Source organism: Mangifera indica, chromosome 11, assembly GCF_011075055.1.
Source record: "Mangifera indica cultivar Alphonso chromosome 11, CATAS_Mindica_2.1, whole genome shotgun sequence".
In the NCBI taxonomy this organism is placed as follows: domain Eukaryota; kingdom Viridiplantae; phylum Streptophyta; class Magnoliopsida; order Sapindales; family Anacardiaceae; genus Mangifera; species Mangifera indica.
The window spans coordinates 14,035,700-14,051,428 of NC_058147.1; the positions used below are offsets into that span (position 1 = coordinate 14,035,700).

A 15,729-nucleotide genomic window follows, 5' to 3' on the forward strand; every position below is an offset into this window, starting at 1 on the left:
AAACATTGTGGAAAAAGAAACTAAAAAAGGGAATCCAGTGGTCATGGTTTGCAAAATATATTTACATCAACCTTTGATCTTATATAATGTTAAGTTTGGTGAATGGGAAGTCACAAGCAAGTACCATTAGTACATATTATTGAAGTAAAAACTGTAGCCAGCTTGTCACGATGAGAAATTGATGCACGAGTCTCACCCACTGAAGTCATTAAAATTGACCATGCGAAATCCAAGTTTCCTAGTCATTTTATAAACAAAAACAAGATGATTGAATCTATTAAAAAAGTTCCATGCTAACTATAAATATAGGGGAGTGTTAACGATGAAGATGATACTGATCCTAGTCAGCGGTCCAAGTCTACAATGTTAGTAACAAAGTCGACAATCAGAGTAAAAAGAACATGGTTAACTAAGAGCTTGTCCAAGCTGAGCCACTGCATGCATATCAGATGATGTACATTCGCATGCTTTAGGAGTATTTTACAAGTTTTAATTGAATAATTTAAATGGCACGTAGCTTTGCTGTTAACAAGTATTTGTGTGTGTATATATGTGTTGTATTCAGATACTGGAATGAATGAGAAATAAAAAATATTGTTTTCTCAAGCAACTAAGTTAAGCAACCAAACAACTCCTCTAAATGAGAAATTAAATTTCTAATGAGATGACAGATAAAAACATGAAAAATTGTAGCAAAAGAAAATCCAACAAGTAGCCTGACCTCAAATAAATGGTTAATAGAAATAAAATAAGTGATCAAATAACTAAATGGAATCACAAAATTCTTGAACAAAATAGATAAATTGCATGGAGGCCTAGACCTTGTCTTTTGTTTCTAAATATGCATTTGGCCAGAATTAGTTGTAAATTTTTTTTAATATGCAGTGCCAACTTCCATGGTAATTAGATTCTAAATAACATATATAAATATCAATCGAACAACAAAAACAGGTATAATAACCTCTTACCAAGAAATCAGTGAATTATGCTCGCCTATACGATCTCTGCTTTCTTTTTAAACTTAAAACTAAAAAATATATAAATTTGATAGTTGAATTACCAGTAAATTTGAGGAAGAAACCGTGAGTATATCCAGCATACCAGCGACACGAAGTCCCCAAAGTGGGGCAATATTAGAGCAATAAGCCATTTCCATTTCTCTTAGTTGTTTACATGATTTCTGCAGGGTCTTTTAGGATGCGGCTCTGCATCCTCCTCGACAGATCCACCATTACAATTCCCAAATCTGTCAGCTTCCTCCTTAGAACAGTTCCAAAGATAAAGCAACTGAAGAGACTTCAATTTGCAAATGCTAGTTGAAATACTCTTGAGCCTTGTACATTTTGTCAGGTCTAATAATACAAGCTCACTTAAACATTCTATCCACGAAGGAACTTCTTCAATTGCAGTCCCATTTAAAAAGAGTTGCTCTACATTCCCCGAAATATGAGGAAACTCACTGAGATTAATGCAAAAGGAGAGATCAAGAATTATACAGGAAGCAAAATGAATGTTTCTTCCAAAGACTTTAAGACTTTCGCAGCCCTATAAACATAGGAAACTAAGGTTGTTCAAATGTTGTATTGAAGAGGGAATCTCAACCAAGGTTCTGCATTCTTCAAGATTTATAATCTCAAGTTGTGGGGCTTCTGACAGGTCTGGCATCTTAATCAGGTTCTTGGACTTACGAAGATCAATTGACTTTAAATTGAAGGCCTGCTGTAGCAAAAAAGGATTTACAGAACTAAATTAGTAATGCTGATCATGAAGCATAAATTTTTATACAAATAAAAGGAAGATGTATGTGAATAATAAATTCTACCTCTGTTCCTTTCCAGAGTTGTTGAACATTGCTGCAAGAAGGTAATTTAAGTTGAACAAGGTTCTCTGGGGTAAAGTTTGATGGCAATGTTTTCAGTCCCCTAAAAAACCAAAAGCAATGAATAAGTCAAAATAGAACAGATAATTAGTAAAGTGAACATCTTAACAATTGAGTCAAATTAGTTAGACTCCTACCTTATTGTTTTTCAATATGTCGTACATATCTTCATGATGCCACAATCTGCTACGTCTGCCAGGTTTTGTTTTCGATTATTTGTAAACAATATCTTGATCCATTTCTCATAATAAATCATGCATTTGAAGCTTATTGGCTGATATTGTTACCAAGGATTTATTTATGAGGCTACCCAAAGAGTAATGGCCATCTAATAATTCTGCAACACAATCTCTATCCTTCCCTTTAAAAGAACATGCAATATCAAGAAATATACTCTTTTCTTCACTGCTTAAACCCATCATAACTAACCTTCAACACATTGTAGATTTGAGGATCGCAAAGCCTTTGTAAGTTATACAATGCACGTTCCCATTCTCGTTTGCTCTTTTGGTTAAGGGAGGAGCCCAATACTTTAAGTGATTGAGAGCTCCTGGAGATGCTCCAAGGGATGATTTCCTTTGAAAGCATAATTACTAAAAAGATGAAGAGCTTCATTATTATTTAATCCCTCAGCCTCATATATGATACAAATTGAATTGTATATAGGATTCTTGAAATGCTAGGTTTTTTATTTTTTAAAAAAATAAACAACATGCTTTTAGTATGGATAAACATCTCTATAAAGTTTATAGAGGGATTACTAGTTTCACAAGGGAAGACTATGCTTTTAGTAGGGGTGGATCGCCTCTCCAAATATGTTCACTTAATTCCTATGGCTCATCCTTATGCAACTATCACCATGGCTCAAGCATTTTTTGATCACATTTTTAAATTACATGGAATGTCCCAATTTGTTGTTTGTGATAGAGACCCAACTTTTATGAGTGCATTTTGGCAGGAGTTGTTTAAATTACAAGGAACTCATTTCAATTTTAGTTCTGCTTATCACTGGTGAACTACACCATTGAGATGTGCTTTCATTGTTTCATAAGTGATAAGCTAAAGGAATGGACAGAATAGGTTGCATGGGTCAAATATTGCTATAATACAAGCGTTTACTCTTTTATGCAAACTACCCCTTTTGAGGTCGTTTATGGAAGGCCACCCTCTACTCTTTTTTCATATGTCCCTAAAACTATATAAGTACAAACTGTAGAAGATTTGCTCCTTCAACAAGTAACATACTTCAGGAGTTATGACTTCACCTTTAACAAATGCAAAATTGAATGAAACAAATCTACAATCATGACCATATAGATCAGGAATTGAAAGTTAGCGACTTAGTATATGTAAAGCTTCAACCATATCGACAAACCTCAATGCAGCAATGATCCTCAACCAAACTTGCTACCTGTTTCTACATCCCGTTCAAGGAATCCAAAAGATTAGCAAGGTAGCATATGAGTTAGAACTTCCACCAGCTACCCATATTCATCCGATCTTTCATGTGTAATTTCTTCAATGACATGAAGGCCTATTGTCCACAGAACTCACACCTGATCTTCCTGATATTGGTCCCAAAATTTCCAAAGACTTGAAGCAGTCGAAAGCCATTTTGGTAATACATGACTAAGGTCGAAAGCAAAAACTACTTGTGCAGTGGAGTAGTTGTGATCCATCTGAAAGTTTTTGGGTTGCTCAACAGACCTTTATCCTAGATTACCCATCTTTTTCATTCCCTTGAGAATAAGGCTTTTCAAAGAGGGAAGAGTTGTTACAGTTTGTAGTGGAACGTGGTGCCTCATTTTTCTCAGCAACTCATGGGCACGTTTTTTTCATTAGTGGTAGTTATTTTCTTGTGCCTCATGCCTTGAATTTCTTAGCATTTCAGGGCCCATGTTTCTTCATTAATGGGTAGTTACCTATTTTAATTAGGTGGAGTACTTTTTTGTTGCAATGCTACTAGTAGGGTAAGTTTCTACAGTGTTAGTTAGCTTAAACTTTTCTTGTATGCCTATATAAAGGCTTCTAAAAATGAACGAAAGGTATAACTATTTCCTTATTTCAACTTTACTGTTTATTTATGTTACTCTATTTTATTTCCTTTTTCAAACATAGCTCGTAAGCAAAGAAATCAAACACAAAGGCGAGGTTATGGTTATGGATCAACGAAAGAAGACCATATCAGATACACAGATACATTCACATAAATTTCTGTATGTATTATAATATCTATAAATGTAAAGAAAATTAGATTTACTTGGTGACAGAAGAATCCTATCTTGATAGATTAGCAGTTTCAGTAAAAGCATCCCTTCATTTCTGAATCTTTTTTTTCATCTCCTTGAAATGCTTTTCATGTAACCAAAAAGAATCCTTAAAACTTTTGTTCTGCTTAGGTACATCTGATGGATCCACCTAGTAGAAAACTAGTATGATCATTTGGCCATTCATTCATTTGCATTTAAGGATCTTTGTTAGTTCATCTAAACACAATCTTAAGGAAGCGTAGTCTTTTGAGAAAATAATAACTGAAAAACCCTAACCAAGATACCAGTTTTATGCATAAAATTCATAAACAGACATATGGTATTTAAGGATTATACTTGTGTTGATAGCTCTTTCAATCATCACGTGATTTGAGACAAAACGTTATCCATGCTTTGGGAGGTGGTGCCTTGGTATCTACACGAAGCATGAACACTAGAAGAGGCAAATCCAGATAAAGAGGCTGTTAGGGTTCTTTACTAAAAGTTTGTGTTCACGAGAAGGAAGGTAAAAGAGAGTTGACCATTAGGGTTTATTTGATATAAACTCTCTTTTTTAATAACACAAATGCATACCTTATATAGATGTTTAGGAGTCCATGCACGGTTGGAATAACTTATGTACATGACTCTTTTCCAAACATCATATATGACCGATACCACCTATATATGCTAGCAAATATCTATCTTTTGCATGGTGTCAGCTAACTTCATGCATGTGGAACGATCGACACCTTAACTTCCAAGCTACACAATCAACATGCATTATGCATGTTTGTGCACTCGGTCAATGTGTGGTCAAACCAAGCCTTTTAACCTTATTGGGCAAGCCTAGTCCATTCATAATCTCACCTTCATCCTTTAACACTAGGATTATCAACAAATAATCTTTACCTATGAGTTCAAATAAACTCCATTGTGCATGTGACCCATAAACTCTCTATCAAGTTATTAGTGTTTGGATTCAGATTGAATCCAGACATAGACAAAGATTGGCCTCTAGCATGGTATAATAGTCATCTAAATGACAAAGTGTTAGTGAACATCTTTTAAGTTTTTATAATATCATAGTCATGTGCAATTCAGCCTTTTCACTAACTAATATCCCTCGAGGTGGAGACATAGAAATGTGTCTATCTATAACACCCCTCTCTCAACACATAACCCTATACAAAATACATATTTGGAAAGATGTGCCTAATTAAAACATACATGCATAAACATTTAAATTAAACATACCGTGGTGTTAAATACTATTGCATATTCCCAAAAGTGCATTTATTATTTAACAAACTAGATTAATAAAATCTATTAAGTCAAATCGAGAAATCCTAAATACATAAGTATCAATAAAAATTCAAATCCATAAATCCATGGTGCATGACTAATATAAATGACTCAACAATTAGAAAAAGATGCAAAATATCTAATTAGAGAAAAAAGATAATAATGCCCCTACCCTCATATGCCTTTACGAGCTGACTAATTAGCTTTCTTGTCACCGCCCTGCTAATCCATAACTCGTAAAACCACATAAACGAAACACGTAAATGATACACACTCAGTAATTAAGTAATCCATATAATTCAATCATATATACGATAACATTTACATGTCCGTTATTTCTTAATTCATGGTTCATCAAATATCGTTTCAGCATTCTAGATGCCCATTCGAATTATCTCGACACCTAGCACCCATTACTCAATGGTAGTGTCATCCCAAATGATTAATGTCAAACAATGTATGTTAACATCCTGAATGTTTGATAAAAGTAAGTGACATCTCGAATGTCATCCATTAGTGTACCCTATACATGTGTCGGCCAGGCTTGGGCTAAGGATACTATATTAAAAAGAGTAGTGAGAACTCAGGCCTCTTCTGTTATCACATATGTATCCTAGATGCTTCAATGCCTGTCGTTGTTGCCAAATCATCCAAATGTATCAAAGTCACACAAACTTGCCCTATACTTTCACTACCATGTTACACATAGCTTGGTGGTTCAACTAGTAAATAACATTGTTTTTAATTTATAACTCAAACCCATTCTAATCAGGGTACATGCAATTATTCACACAGTTAGGCACACCCATAATGATTGTCATACCCAACAGCCTTCGTTAAGGCCTTTTTGTTGGTTTCCCTTATAATCATCCCTTCCTATGAGTAAATTGGTCATTTTCACATTTTCATACTTATATCCAAACTCCTTACTTTCCTTGCCAACCTCTTAAGTCTTTAATTTTCAAATTCCCCAAAAGCACACAAGTATCTTGTACTCATGGGAGGTGTATTATTCAATCCACATAGTAAAACTTTAGAGATACAAGTGTGTTTCTTTAGGGTAAGACACACAGCCATGTGTCTCATACCACCTGAGCATGTGCTTGTTCCTAAATGCATACTTTTATGTTTTGCTCTAACACGGGGAGAAATTCCCTCAAATGCACACAATCATGTGTCATATGACACACAAGCATGTAGCGTTTTTTTTTCTAGATTTTTGGATTTCGTTTCTTGCAATTTCCAACCTCTAATGTGCTTGCAACAAACCTATGAAGTGAGATCACATTCCTACAAATATAAACTATACAACTACTTGTTCATGAATGCCCAATATACACCGTAATTCATTAAATAAGATAGCATTTTACAAGCACATTCTATTTTAGTTTACAACAAGTCAATCCAATGTCTTATTAAACTGCTTCATATCCTAAACATCATCCTCTGACCATAGGTATGATCTTTTTTCTTCTATAGGTGAATTTAACTATCGAAAAAGGACAAGTTAACTAAAGTAATCTAGCTAACAACTCAACATAACCTATTAACCTAATGTTTCATACATAAACACATAAGTGCATAGACACATCCTCATTAACATTGACATATATCTGATTTCATGAATAGAACCTCATACCATTAAGTATAACATCACACAAATTTGAAGTAATATAATCATTCCCATAAATCAACCACACATGGTTAAATACACATTCTACAATTAGTATCATAAAATACATAAGAAAACTAGTCATTAATGCCTCAATCAAACACCAACTACCATTTCACCATTTTATAATGCACCTATAAGAGATTTTATCAATCCAATATCACATAATACATAATGAATGGAAATATATAATTAATGGAAAGAGATTTTTTACTTACCTTTCTCTGTTGGTGCAAGAAAGCATTCACATGGCCTTGAATCAATTCCATAATTCTTCTCCAAGCATCCACGACTCCAAAGCCTTCAAAGTGCTCTTAAATTCTCAATTTTGCTAAAGATAATTAGGGTAGAGAATAGGCCAAATGCGTTTTCAATCGTTTTTATTTTCATTCCAAACAATGATACACGGGGATATATTTAAGGCATATGGGCACATGGCCTCTTTTATCATGCTTTGATGCCCATTATCGGTGTCTAATCATTCAAATGTATCAAAGTCAAATAGACTTACCTTATTACTTTACTACCATACTGCACACAAACTTGGACCCATTTTATTTGGGGTATATGATGTTATCCACATAGTCTTTGTTAGGATTTTTTTGTTGGATTTCCTTATAATCATCCTTTCCTAGGGATAAATTGATCATTTCCACTTTCTCATACTCATATCAGAATTCCTTACTTTCCTTGCCAACCTTTTAAGTCTTTAATTCTCAAATTCTCCAAAAGTACACAGGTAAGTATCTTGTACTCACTTTGGGGGAGAAGAGGGGGAGGTGTATTATTCAATCCATAAGGTGAAACCTTAGGCACATGAGTCTATTTCTTTAGGGGAAGACACATGGTAGTGTGTCTGATACTATCTAGACGTATGTTTGTTCCCAAATCCATAATTTTGTGGTTTCCTCTGACACGAGGACAAATTCCCCAAAATACCCACGGCTCTAAAGTTCTTAAAGTGCTATCAAACTCTTTGTTTTGTTAACAAAAATTAGGGTAAAGAATGGGCAAACACATTTATGATCGTTTTTGTTTTCATTCTAAACAGTAATACACGGGCATGTACTTAAGACACATTGGTGTATATGTCATTGTGCGATTAAAGTCATGTTTCTAAATCCCCACAAAACGCAGCCTTATCTCAAATTCAAATTTGCTCATGATGCATGGGTTTGCATACCCCATGCATGTGCATGCATATCACATAGACTTAGCCAAAAAAATCAAGCAATAAATGCGAAAATATGACTTTGCCCTCTTTATAACACATACTAGCATGTGGCCTCCCCACATGACCGTATGTCAACTATTTTATATATATATATATACATAAATTATTTCATTATAAATACACATATACAATGACTATGGATGGATATACGCTTGAGCATACTTACGAGTGTTACGCTATCTTAGTGGTTTCTTAGTATGAACTGATACACATTAATGATCATCACAGATTAGGCTACAACCTAATGCCACTATGGCCAAAGATTAAAGTGATCATGGATGTTATTCAATATTTTTATATGATAAATATCTTGTCCTGTGCTTAAGAGTGACTGCTTCTTTATTAATCAACTATAGCTTCCATGTATCTCACGATATGGCTAATCATTACCTTTATGGTGGCACGTTGGATAAAATAAAACCATATTGATCTTTAAACGAGATAGTCTGATGATCTAAAGTCAAAGGATTACATCACCAGTTGTAGCATCCACAGGTATACCCAAAAGTAATTTATTCTTTTGACCTTACTTGTGTCCTTTTATGTTTAAATAATTAAGTTGATCAAAGTTGTGATGCATAACCTATAGGGAGGCCAGACACTCGAATATGTTATGGAAAGAGGGCAAAATTGTCTTTTCTTATGTGATTTGTGAAATTCCGCTAAGTCTAAGAGACATGCACCCTCGTGTATAGAGATATACACACCCATGCATAGTCACTGCATTTGTGGATAAGGAGCAGTTTTATAATGATTTCAAAAACTGTTGTTATTGTGTAACAGTATACGACTAGTACACACCCATGTATCATTATTTATAGTGAAAATAAAAATGAATCCAGACATGTTTTGGCACACATTCATACTAAATTTCAAAAAAGTTTAAAGTAATGAGAATAAGCTAAGAGGAAGCATTTAGAGGTTTTTTTGTCCTTGCCATATGAAGACTTTTGCGCCATCAAACGAAAGGTAAGTAGGAATTTACTTTCAATTTTGAGGATTCTTCAAGAACAATTTTGTATTAATAAATTATACGAACAATTCATGTTGATAGGGTTTCTTTTGTGTTATAAGCTGAAATATGAGAACATGTGTGTATGTATATATATATATATGTATGTATTTATGTATGTATATTGTGAGCATATGTTAGTGGTAGATGTTTCAAAATTGTGACTATGTTAATGGTTTGAATGATGTTGTGAATTTAGAGGTTAATTTTTCTAGGGGTTATAGTTTATCTAAATGTATACTTTACAATGGTTTATGAGTGGAAATTTGTTGGTGATTAAATAGAGGTAATAGATTATTTGTTGTTTTGCACTATATCATCTTCAGAAAGAGAAATCTTCAACGAAACTTGTATAATTGAAAGGAACATTGCAAACCTTTGGTAGTATGGATTGCTTTGGAATAATTTTGTATTGATCGGTATGAATTCGATAACATTCAAAATAGATTTGTGTATCTGGAACCCAATAGAAAATGACAGCCGAATTTTGGAAATTGAAGATACATGCTCGTGTGAAATTAGGGAAAATTCTCCCTATGTGCAACGTGTGCATAAGTGTGTCTTAAGAGAGAGAATACCTCTGTGTGTAAGGGAGACACCCTATGTACTTTTTGGGGAAAATGGAATTTAGGAATTAAAAATATAAATGTACTGCATGTGATTATTGAAATGACTATTTTACCCCTAAAGAGGGCTAATTAGGGTAATTAAAAGAAAAATAAGAAGAAAGGTCCTAACGAAGGCTATTGATAAGGAAAACCATTATAAGGATGTTTGACTATGTGAATGATGGCACAAATCCCGATTAGAGTGATTTTAGGTCAAGAGTACCAATGATGCGCTATAAGGCTTTTACCACTAGGTCGTGTGTAGTGTGTGTACCACAAAGCTTAATGTAGTGTCACTTGTCATCAAGTTGTGTGTAGCGTGACACATCACTAAACTATGTGCAGTGTAATATAAAACCTTTTAATGGGGTCGCTCAACACTATGATAATCCCATTAATATTACATGTGCCTTTATTAACTATCATGTCAGGATTATGAACGTTTCTAGAATGACTACTTCATGTGTGCATAAGGTTCTCAAGATCAGTTGTCCGATCCCCTTATCATAGTACTATCATTCTAAGGGCATGTTATCTATGTGATCATATAGTTAACTGACATATTAATTGAGTAACAATGAATCCTTTATTAATGATTAATATAAAATTACATCTACGAATTTTAAATGCAATTGGTTCTAGGGCACCTACTCTAACAATCTCCCACTTGCACTATAGTCAATCGGTTATATATTGAATGTCATATCCTACTACATGCCTATCATGCTTCTACTTTGATAGAGGCTTTGTCAATAGGTTAACCAAATTATCTTTTATGTTAATCCTTGTTATCCGCATATCACCTCATTGAACGATTTCCCTAGGTAAGTGATATTATATGAGCATGTGTTGAGACCTCTGATAAGACTTCAATTCCTTTGCCTAAGTAATCTCTCCATTGTTGTCATAATAGAGCTTAATCAACTTAACAATACTTGGAATGACTCCAAGTTTAGTCATGAATTTTTTTATCTATATAGTTTCCTTTACCGCTTTTGAGAGGGTAATATACTTGGACTTCATTATAGAATCAGTCGATGTACTTTGTTTAGAGCTTTTCCAGCTTACTATAACACCATTCAAACAAAACACAAATCTGGCTTAAGATTTAAAATCATCTCAATTAGTTTGAAAATTGGTGTCACTATAGCTTCTAATAATAAGTTTAGAATCTTTTCCATAAACAAAGAATGCATCCTTAGTCCTTCTCAGGTATTTTAGGATATTCTTGATAATTGTCTAGTGTTTTTTCACCTAGATCAGATTGATATCTACTACAAAAACTCAAGGCATACAAGACATCAATCTTCATACATAACATGGCATATATGATTGATCTTATAACGAAGACATATGAGATCTTACTTATCTTATTTAATTTGGATTATGCATATGTACACATCTCTTTTGAGAGATATACACCATGGGGCATGGGTAGAAATTATTTCTTAGATTCTTCCATATAAAATCTAGTCAGTACCTTGTTTATATACGTGCTTTGACTTAGGCACAGCAGCCTTGGCTTTCTATCTTGGTAAATTTTAATCCCAAGAATGTAGGTTACTTCTCTTAAATCTCTCATGGAGAAACACCTAGATAACCAAGCCTTTACCAATTCCAAGTTTGGTATGTCATTTCCAATAATCAATATGTCATCAACATATAATACTAAAAATGCAATCACGCTCCCACTGACCTTTTTAAACACACACGGTTCATTTTTGTTTTTGATGAATTTGAACTCTCAGACAGTTTCATCAAAATGAATATTCTAACTCCACTAAGTCTACTTAAGTCCATAAATGGACTTTTGTAGCTTGCATACCTTGCCTACCTACCTAGCAAAAATGAAACCAATGGGTTGTGTCATATAGGCATCCTCTAAAAGGTTACTATTTAGGAAAACATAGTCCTGACATCTATCTAAAATATTTCATAGTCATAGTATGCTGCTATAGTAACCATAATCTTAATAGACTAAAACATGACGACTAGTGAAAAGGTTTCATCATAGTTAATACCATGCTTCTAAGTGAAACATTTAGGAACCAAACATGCTTTATAGGTATGCATATTACCTTTCATGTCAGTTTTCCTTTTGAAAACCCATTTCTACCCTATGGGTTTTCCCTTTCAAGCCCTTCCACCAAAGCCATACTTGGTTTTAGCATATGGAGTCTATTTCAAAGTTCATGGCATCTAACTAATTTTGAAAATCTGGACTTGAAACAGCTTTGTCATAGGTCTTTGATTTGTTATGGGAAATGACTAGTACATCATTGTGTTGAGTTAAGAGAAACCCAAATCTCTCTAACTTGTACATCATCATGCTAGAGATGACGAGTTCTCGCTGGAGAAAAGAAGGAAAAAACCCTAAGAGGGAAATTTTCCTTCTTTAAACTCTGAAGGAAAATTTTGAGAAGGGAGAATTGTGAGTTTTCAAAATTGAAGGGGAGAAAAATGATAAAAGCTAGGTTTTTAAATTTTTTGTTACATAACGATTTTATCTCTAATTCTAACACAGATTTTTAATATAAATTATCTCATGAATGGGTTTTTAGAGTTTCAAAAAATTAAAGAGTATAAATTTAAGATTTCGCTATTAAAGAGTATAAATTTGAGATTTCATGGTAGCGTATAACTCTTTTAGCCAAATGTCAAATTACCTTATTTACTTCCAAGTGTGGGGTAGGGGTTGTATTTATACATGTTTTTCATATTTGTTTTATTTTTTATGTTATAAATGGTTGAACCAAGTAGGGTTAGATTCAAATTGAGCCTGTTTGAGCTCGGTTCGAATAAGTCTGAAATGAGCCAGTCCTATACAAGCTCGTTCGAGCTCGAGCTACTCATTAAATTTGCTAATTACAAATTTTGATATAAAATGACATTGTTTCGATCAATATGTATTAAAACAACGTCATTTTAATAGCAAAATAGTTAAAAGCTTGAGCTTGAAATGAGCCGAGTTGAATTTGCATCGAGTTCGAGCCTCACTTCCACGAGCTCAATGAGCTCGAGCTCTACTATATACAAATTGAACTGAACTTGAGCTCGGCTCAAATCCAGCACTAGAACTAAGTAGTCAATGTTTTCCTACGGTGGAAAATCTCTCTCTCACTTTTCTCTCTTTCGTTTCTTCACTATTCTTAGATCTAGGGCTTGTTTCTTTGGTGATCTTTACTATTTTTTTTTCACGTTTTGAATGAGTTAGACTCGAGTTTATTCAATGATCAAATATTTTCCTCTAATCTGACCGCGTTTTTTAGCTGAGCATTAAGATTCCTCTCTCGTTGATGTTTACTCTCTTAAAGTTTGTTGTAGTGGAAAGTCCCAAGAAAATCATAATAATTCGCGTGGGAGGGAGTAAGAAATCTTATGGGCAAAATGTTGTGAACATAAGAAGCACACACTTGTGGTAAAGTTTGCTTCTTAAAATTGAGAATTTCTTTGTTTGTATTTTTCATTTATGCCTTCTTCATTACCATTGTCGTCTTGTAACTCCATTGCCCATCAAGTGAAATTCGATGTTTTTCTTAGTTTTAGAGGTGAGGATACTCGTGATAACTTTACTAGTCCTCTCTATGCGGCTTTGCGTTGGGAAGAGATTGAAGCCTTTATTGATGACAAGGGACTTAAGAGAGGAGATGAAATTTCTCCTATGCTTTTGAAAGTAATTGAATCATCGAAGGTTTTTGTAATCATTTTCTCAGAAGACTATGTTTTCTCTAGACGATGCTTGGATGAGCTTGTAAAAATTCTTAAATGTAAGAAATTGAATAACCAAATGGTTATACCATTTTTCTTTAATTTGAATCCATTCGATATTCAAAAGCGAATGGGAACTTTCGCAGAGGTTTTTGTGAAACATGAAAACGTTTTAAAGAGATTAGAGACAAGGTTTAGAACTGGAGGAATGCTTTGGCTGAAGCTGCCAATTTATCTAGATGGGATTCCTCTGAAACCAAGTAACTATTAACTCTTTACTAAAGTCTTTATAAGTTTTCAATTACTAAGGTTGTATAAGATATAATATTCCTTGCTAAAATCCAGTTATTTGGATGAAAATAAGACTTTAGATGTCATTAATTAATTAATTAATTTATTCTAAAATCTTCTAGTTGGTTGATGCTGTGAGAACTGTGATTTCAAAATTGTTTTTATTTTCTTATCTATTTGCTGTGAATTTATTGCATCAAGTTTTATGTTCAATAATAGTGACATTTCTAACTTGTTTTGGGTTTCATAATGATGATAGAATGAGTTCATTGAAAAGTTTGGTATTTTTTTATTTAATGATTATTTAATCTTGCCTTGTTAATTTGACTCATCAAGAACATCCCAAGAAAGGCCTTTTGATGAAATTAAGTTCTTCTGCATTATAGGATATAATTTAGCCAATTTTTTTTCATATATGTGGACAAATTAAAGGGTATTTTTAATGAAAAAAATAACATTAGAAAGTTAGCTTTACAATTCCCAGTCCCCTCTAAGAAAAGAATAACATGAACTGTTTAGTATTATTTTGCTTATGTCATGGTCCATTCCAACTCACTACTATTTATCTTTATGTTTGTAGGCCCAAGGCAACACTTGTAGAAGAGATTGTTAAAGATATTTTGAAGAAATTGAAAAATGTATCATTCTCAAGTGATTCAGATGGTTATGTTGGACTAGTTGGACTAAATTTACACATTAAGCATATCAAATCATTGTTATGCATTGGATTGTCAGATTTTCGAATTATAGGAATTTGGGGAATGGGTGGTATAGGTAAAACAACCATTGCAAGAGCTAGTTTTTAACCAAATTTCTTTTGATTTTGAAGGTTGTTACTTTTGTATTAATTTTAGAGAAGAATTAGAAAAATGGGGATTAAGTCATCTGAGAGACCAAGTTCTTTCTCAGATATTAGAAGAAGAAAATCTCAAAATAGGCACTCCTAGAATTCCTCTGTACACCTAGGAAAGACTTCAATGCAAAAAAGTTTTCATCGTTCTTGATGATGTGAATAATTTTGAACAATTAGAATTTTTAGCTGGAGGGCTTGACCAATTCAATCCTGGAAGTAGAATTATTATAAATACTCGAGATAAACAAGTGCTTCATAGTTATGGAGTGCAGAGCATATATGAGGTTGAGGAATTTAGCCAAAACGAAGCTCTTTTGTTGTTTTGTAAATATGCCTTTAACCAATGCCACCTTCTAATGATTTTAGGGAGCTCTCAAGTAGTGTAATAAATTATGCGAAAAGGCAATCATTAGCTTTTAAAGTGTTAGGTTCTACCCTCTTTTAGAAGAGCAAGCAAGAATGGGAAAGTGCATTGTATAACTTGAAAATGGTTTGTGATCCCTAAATTCATGATATGTTAAAAATTAGTTATGATAGACTAAACAGAAAGGAGAAAGAGATATTTCTTCATATCGCTTGTTTCTTTAAAGGAGAAGATATAGATGATATGGCTCGAATAATGCTAAATAGTCATTACTCTCTTTATTTTGAATAGTGTAACCTCTGTGATAAATCTCTCATAACAATATCAAATAACAAGCTACAAATGCCAAAGAGCCTACAAAATGTAGTAGGTTGTGGTATCACGAGGATGTCTACAACATATTGAAAAATAGTAAGGTAAAGAGCCTAATGAACTTGTTTTGATTTCTTATATTAAAAGTCCAATAAACAAACAATCAACCCGTAAAAGTTTTATTGTTTTGTACTATAGATTTGTAAACGTTTTGTGCTTTTTATATTCACTTATACTTTTTT

At 33.4% G+C, this 15,729-nt stretch overlaps 1 pseudogene; it reads left to right on the top strand.

Annotated features, from left to right (window-relative positions):
• The first annotated feature begins 13,428 nt into the window (after window positions 1-13,428).
• Window positions 13,429-15,256, top strand: LOC123228773 (annotated as a pseudogene).
• The last annotated feature ends 473 nt before the right edge of the window (window positions 15,257-15,729 follow it).